We start from the raw sequence: 5,647 nt of genomic DNA, 5'->3' as shown, positions 1-5,647 counted from the left end.
CGTGGATTGGCTAATGTTTTGTAGGCACCAACATGCTAAGGTCAGAGTTTATGGATTTTTTGCTTGGACCATAAGTACAAGAATGCCATCCATCAATAAATTCATTTCAGATGAATCTGGACACTTAATGTCTGAGAAAAAGCCACTTTAAAGGGGTCATAGAATGATTCTATAGGGTATTTGGCGCCCTTAAGGTCTCTGAATAGGGTGTGTAACATTGGTTGGGCTGAAAATGGCATAATTGCTGTTCTATGAGCCCTAATGCAAGCCTGGTTAAAAGCCCCAGAATGAAAAGACAGGTTTTCTTCCTTTTATGGTATGCTCATGAATATTTAGATGAGCTGTGCGCTGATTGGTTGGTTTACAACAAGCGACGCTGCAGAGCAAAGACGCATCATAGCAACAAGCACTCACTCTCTGAAACATTGAGATTGTTGATATGGTAGGGCGACCAGACGTCCTCTTTTTCCCGGACATGTCCTACTTTTCATACCTAAAAAAAATGTCCTGGGGGAATTTTCCAAATCGTCTGGGATTTTGGTCGACTACAGTGCAGCAGAACCAAGCTGTGAGCTCCGGTGAATGGAGCTAGCGGGGGACTGACCGACCGAACCCAACCTGGTGATGGTAGCCTGGACAATGGCGGCCCCCCGGGATCATACGGCCACCGGATCGGGTTCGGACCAGCTCTGGAGCTGATTGTTCGGTTCGAATGCTCTGTCCGGTCCAGTCAGCGACCCAGCAGACCCTCCCACTTTTCAGAAACCCAAATCTTGTCACCATAGATATGCTAGCATTGCTATCAACAGCTTAGCGACAGAATACTTCCAGCTTGTCTTTGTGATGGCCCTACGGTCGGATCAGCCCCTTGTTTCAGTAAAAGAAGTTTAGCAAATCCTGCTTTGAACTGTCCAAGATTTTGAAAGCTGTTTTCGGTAAAATGCTTCGAGAACATGAACTGCTGAGCATCAAACTTTGCAGGGATCTTCTGGTAGACAAAAATAAGCCATGCCTGTAAAGTCTATGGATCCTTGGGAAGACTGTGAAAATGTTCCCCTTTCTTCATGCAGCCTGGAACACTACATTTAAGTATTTAATTGGTGTCTTACATCTATTCATGTTCTTGGGCCATGACCCAGTGGGCTGGTCTGTAAGTCAATTTCGGGGCGTGACAAAAGGCCAGAACCAAATAAGGCAACATCCCCGAATTAATGTCAATTTGAGGCTTGGTTTAAATTGGCCCATTTTATGGTGGAACTTTAGAATTGTGAGATTTGTAGAGAAAGGTGTTGATGGGGTTTGAACTTCTCTGTACATCCGCCGCGTCCCGGTAGATGCACTGGAAAAAGTCAAACTCTAAAAGTAATTTTTTCTTAAAATAAGTGCATTTGTTCTTGGATTGAGGAGATAAAAGAGACATCTCCCCAATGGAAAAAGAAAAATTACACTTAAAATAAGAAAACACAATTGCATTGTCTTATTTCAAGTGTATGTTATCTAATTATTTTATTTTAGGAGTAAAAATACTTATTCCATTGGCAAACAGTCTCATTTACCTACTTAAATTAAGGGTAAATACACTTAATTTCAGAACATTTTCACTTATTTCTATGGCAGAGTTGGTCCTCCNAAATGGATCCAAAGGAACTACCTATCAGTAACCATGTCTGTTCCAGCTCACATCCAGTATTATGTCTTTGGTACAGGGGCAATAATAGGGGCCAGGACATGAGCTACAGGGGTACAGGCCCCTGTTGGCCCCTGTCTAGAACCGCCCATTTCACAGATGCCCATTTAATGCCTTTAAGTTTAAGTTACTGATTTAATTTTTTTCCACTTCAAAGATAACTACATCAAATATATAAAGAAATCATTGGTAACCAGTTTCTTAAACCAGTCATTATATTATAATACATTTATATTGTGATGAAGACTTGAGTTTTATATACATTTTTCAGCTCTACCAATAAATATCTTACGATCATTCAGACCAATTTGTTTAACACTATAGTATTAATCTTAGTTTCATACTTCAAAGGAACCTAGTAAATGTTGTTTAAACGACGGTCCATTCATTGGCTGTTATATCCCAGGAAGGGCTTTTCAGACGGACATGTGCTATTTTTCTGCTTCCTCGCTAACAGAGCAGATTGTATCGGCTGGATAGTGGAAGCCACCTGCCGTTAAAAGGCCCACAGCCACTAAACGCTTCTTATCTAATCCATACATCCTCTTCTCTTATCTGCTATTCGTTGGAGTCGGCCCAAGTCAGGCACAAAGACAGGGCTATCTAATTAGGGAGAGGCTTCAGCATCCCCCAGGCTCCTTTGCAACAACGCCTGTGTTTTATTACTAGTGTCCGCTTCTGACGCTAATTGAGTTTATGCTCTGTCACTCATGGTTTGATGGTCTGGTTACTTTCAGAACGGCTTTCTCAACAGATTCGGAGCCGTTTTCTTCCCAGCAGAATGCTGTCTGGACCATATTTCCAGTCAAGAGTTACGTTTGCTTATCTGGCTGCCGTGTTGGAGGCGGGTGCAGGGTAAATGTTTTAGCATGTTGCCCTGGCAACCTGGAATATCTTTGTTTAGTGCAGTCATGGGATCAGAGGAACAGCTGATTGTTGGGTTTGGTTTCCCAAACACCTAAAGAACAATCGTGTGTGCATGTATTGGGTCATCACCACATTTTTACCACAGATCCTGTGCAAACCTTTAACAAAGACTGTAAATCTAACATGTTTTTATTATAATATGTCATCATTACCTGCCTAAATTCTTCTGATTATACATTTTTCTTTTCATAAAAAAAAAAACACTTAAAAAAGCGGCATAGAGTTCATTTGAAAAGTTTCCAATGTTTAAATGTATTTTATTAGGATTTTATGTAGGGACCATTGAAATATGAGCGAAAAGGGAACTTTTAAACATATTCTTGATGTTTTCATATTTCTTATGCATGGATGCCCTAAAATTTATTGTTTTATTGGACAGATAAATGCAAAGAAATATCTGCCTATTACACCAGTTCTCCGTTTTGTGTATTTATAGCAGTATGTTTGAAAATAACGGTTAAACTTTTACACATGCTTGGAAAGCTTAGATTCTCCACAATTCAATCATCAAGTTCAACCACACAATTAATAAAGATGTGGCAGCATGTTAAATCAGAATTGATAAAATACAACTCCGACTTCATACCTTTGAAGCGACCCTTAGGCCGTATTATAAATCCAGTCTTAGATTGTTTCACTTCCATTTGTCTGAAAGGGTCTAGGGATAAAAAGTAATCCAGCATATTAGCAAATAAAAACATTCCATGATGACAAAATCGCCACAGAAAGTCAGTTTTTACCATCAAAAAAGCTCAATCCTTATGGCTAATGCTAACCAACTTGCTACTTACCTTAGCTTCCAAAAAATGCTTTCTTTTCTGGTTAGGTTTGTCAGGATTGTTTTCGGCCATTGATGCTGCAGTTTACTCAAGAATGAATAAATGGCTCAAAAATGCTGCAGCAGCAAACAAGCGTAGGATTACTTCTTCTGCGTTATAGCGGGATAATATGGCGTCACATACGCAAAATGTTGGATTGACAAACAAGTAGCCAATCCACTTTCGACAGTAGTTAACGTGGATTGGCTAATGTTTTGTAGGCACCAACATGCTAAGGTCAGAGTTTATGGATTTTAATTTTGCTTGGACCATAAGTACAAGAATGCCATCCATCAATAAATTCATTTCAGATGAATCTGGACACTTAATGTCTGAGAAAAAGCCGCTTTAAAGGGGTCATAGAATGATTCTATAGGGTATTTGGTGCTGGTCCTTAAGGTCTCTGAATAGGGTGTGTAACATTGGTTGGGCTGAAAATGGCATAATTGCTGTTCTATGAGCCCTAATGCAAGCCTGGTTAAAAGCCCCAGAATGAAAAGACAGGTTTTCTTCCTTTTATGGTATGCTCATGAATATTTAGATGAGCTGTGCGCTGATTGGTTGGTTTACAACAAGCGAAGCTGCTGAGCAAAGACGCATCATAGCAACAAGCACTCACTCTCTGAAACATTGAGATTGTTGATATGGTAGGGTGACCAGACGTCCTCTTTTTCCCGGACATGTCCTACTTTTCATACCTAAAAAATGTCCTGGGGGAATTTTCCAAATCGTCTGGGATTTTGGTCGACTACAGATAAGTGAGACACTTTGCCAATGGAACAAGACAATTTACATTTAAAATATGAAAAAACAAGTGCATATTATCTAATTATTTTATTTTAGGAGTAAAAATACTTATTCCATTGGCAAACAGTCTCATTTACCTACTTAAATTAAGGGTAAATACACTTAATTTCAGAACATTTTCACTTATTTCTATGGCAGAGTTGGTCCTCCATATAAAACAGATTTAGCAGCATGGGAAAATATCCATGCTGTGTGTATACTCTGTGTCCTTAGTACAGGTCCTTGTTGGCCCCTGTCTAGAACCCATAATCTGGTTTTAAAAAAGTTGTTAAATTCATTGAGTATTATTCTTATAAACGTTCATGATGGTAAATGAGAAAATCTAGAAAAGATGATGAGGTGCAGAACACACCGAGTCATCTTACACTTCTGTTCAGTTATCGGCCCCTCCTGCGTCCGTATGGAGGCGGCCACATGTTTACTGTCAGAGCGCAGAGTAGCAGGAAATGACCGCCGGCCGTGCGTGCGTAACTGGAAGGTCTCGGAGCGTAACTAAAGCACTCCAGCAGACACGTGTTGCTGCTTTCCTCGCCCTGCTGCAGGAAATGAAAAGCCAAGCATCTGCTGTGGCTTCTATGTCCATCACTGCTGGATGACAGCAGGCTGACAGACACCTCTGGGTGTGTAAATAGATACAAGACCAGCTGATCAGTCAGCGTTTGGAGTATGAACTCATCATTTATAAAGGGCTGTGAAATACTCTTTGAATTGCACACTTTGAAATGGATCCATTCAGACAGATTATCTGAACTGTCACCTTTGACTCAAGTGAATTTTCATGTTTTGGAGCCCTGATTGGTATCAGGAGTGACGGAGACCTTTTTCAGCAGCATCAACAGGTCAAACGAGACTCTGGCTTTATTACGTCACCAGGAAACGGGCCTGCATGGTCGCCAACTGAGTGTTTATCCTCTCTGTTAAGAGAAAGTGGATCTGAGTGTGCAGGAGATGCATATGAAGCATTTGGAGGCCGAGAGTTGGATGTGGTGTGACATATAAGGATGGCTCACTTTGGAGATTAACAGGGTCACTGTGCTGTCCTGGCTCGGCTTGGCTCAGCTCGCCATACTTAGGAGGAGATTTATCTGCTTTCACTGGAGCTACTGATCCTTTGCCACCAGACTAATCCACAGCAGATTCAACAGCCCACTTTCTTTAGTTCAGCCAAGTTTTACCTTGAAACTGTTGCTGAGGATGTTTTAATCAAGTGAGCTGAAGCCTCATGATGTAACGTTTGTTTCATGCAACAGATTAAAGATGCAGAGATCAACATTTTGTGGCTGATCTCAGATCTGTGGGTTTGGAAAAGCTTTGATCAGCCTGGAAGGCAGAGAAAACTCGGTTCTCTCTGTTATCAGCAGGAAATTATCCATCCATCCATCCATCCATCCATCCATCCATCCATCCA

General features: G+C 40.9%; 1 protein-coding gene across 1 annotated transcript in view; it reads left to right on the top strand.

Moving 5' to 3' along the window:
- Positions 1–5,647, top strand: part of unc13b (unc-13 homolog B (C. elegans)) — a 148,154-nt gene that overhangs the window by 37,448 nt on the left and 105,059 nt on the right. The gene's annotated exons all lie outside the window — the stretch shown is intronic.

This window comes from Cyprinodon variegatus, unplaced genomic scaffold (assembly GCF_000732505.1).
Source record: "Cyprinodon variegatus isolate N-32 unplaced genomic scaffold, C_variegatus-1.0 Scaffold500, whole genome shotgun sequence".
Classification (NCBI taxonomy): Eukaryota; Metazoa; Chordata; class Actinopteri; order Cyprinodontiformes; family Cyprinodontidae; genus Cyprinodon; species Cyprinodon variegatus.
Note: the sequence above shows the minus strand (reverse complement) of the source record. Positions and strands in the feature narration are given on the sequence as shown.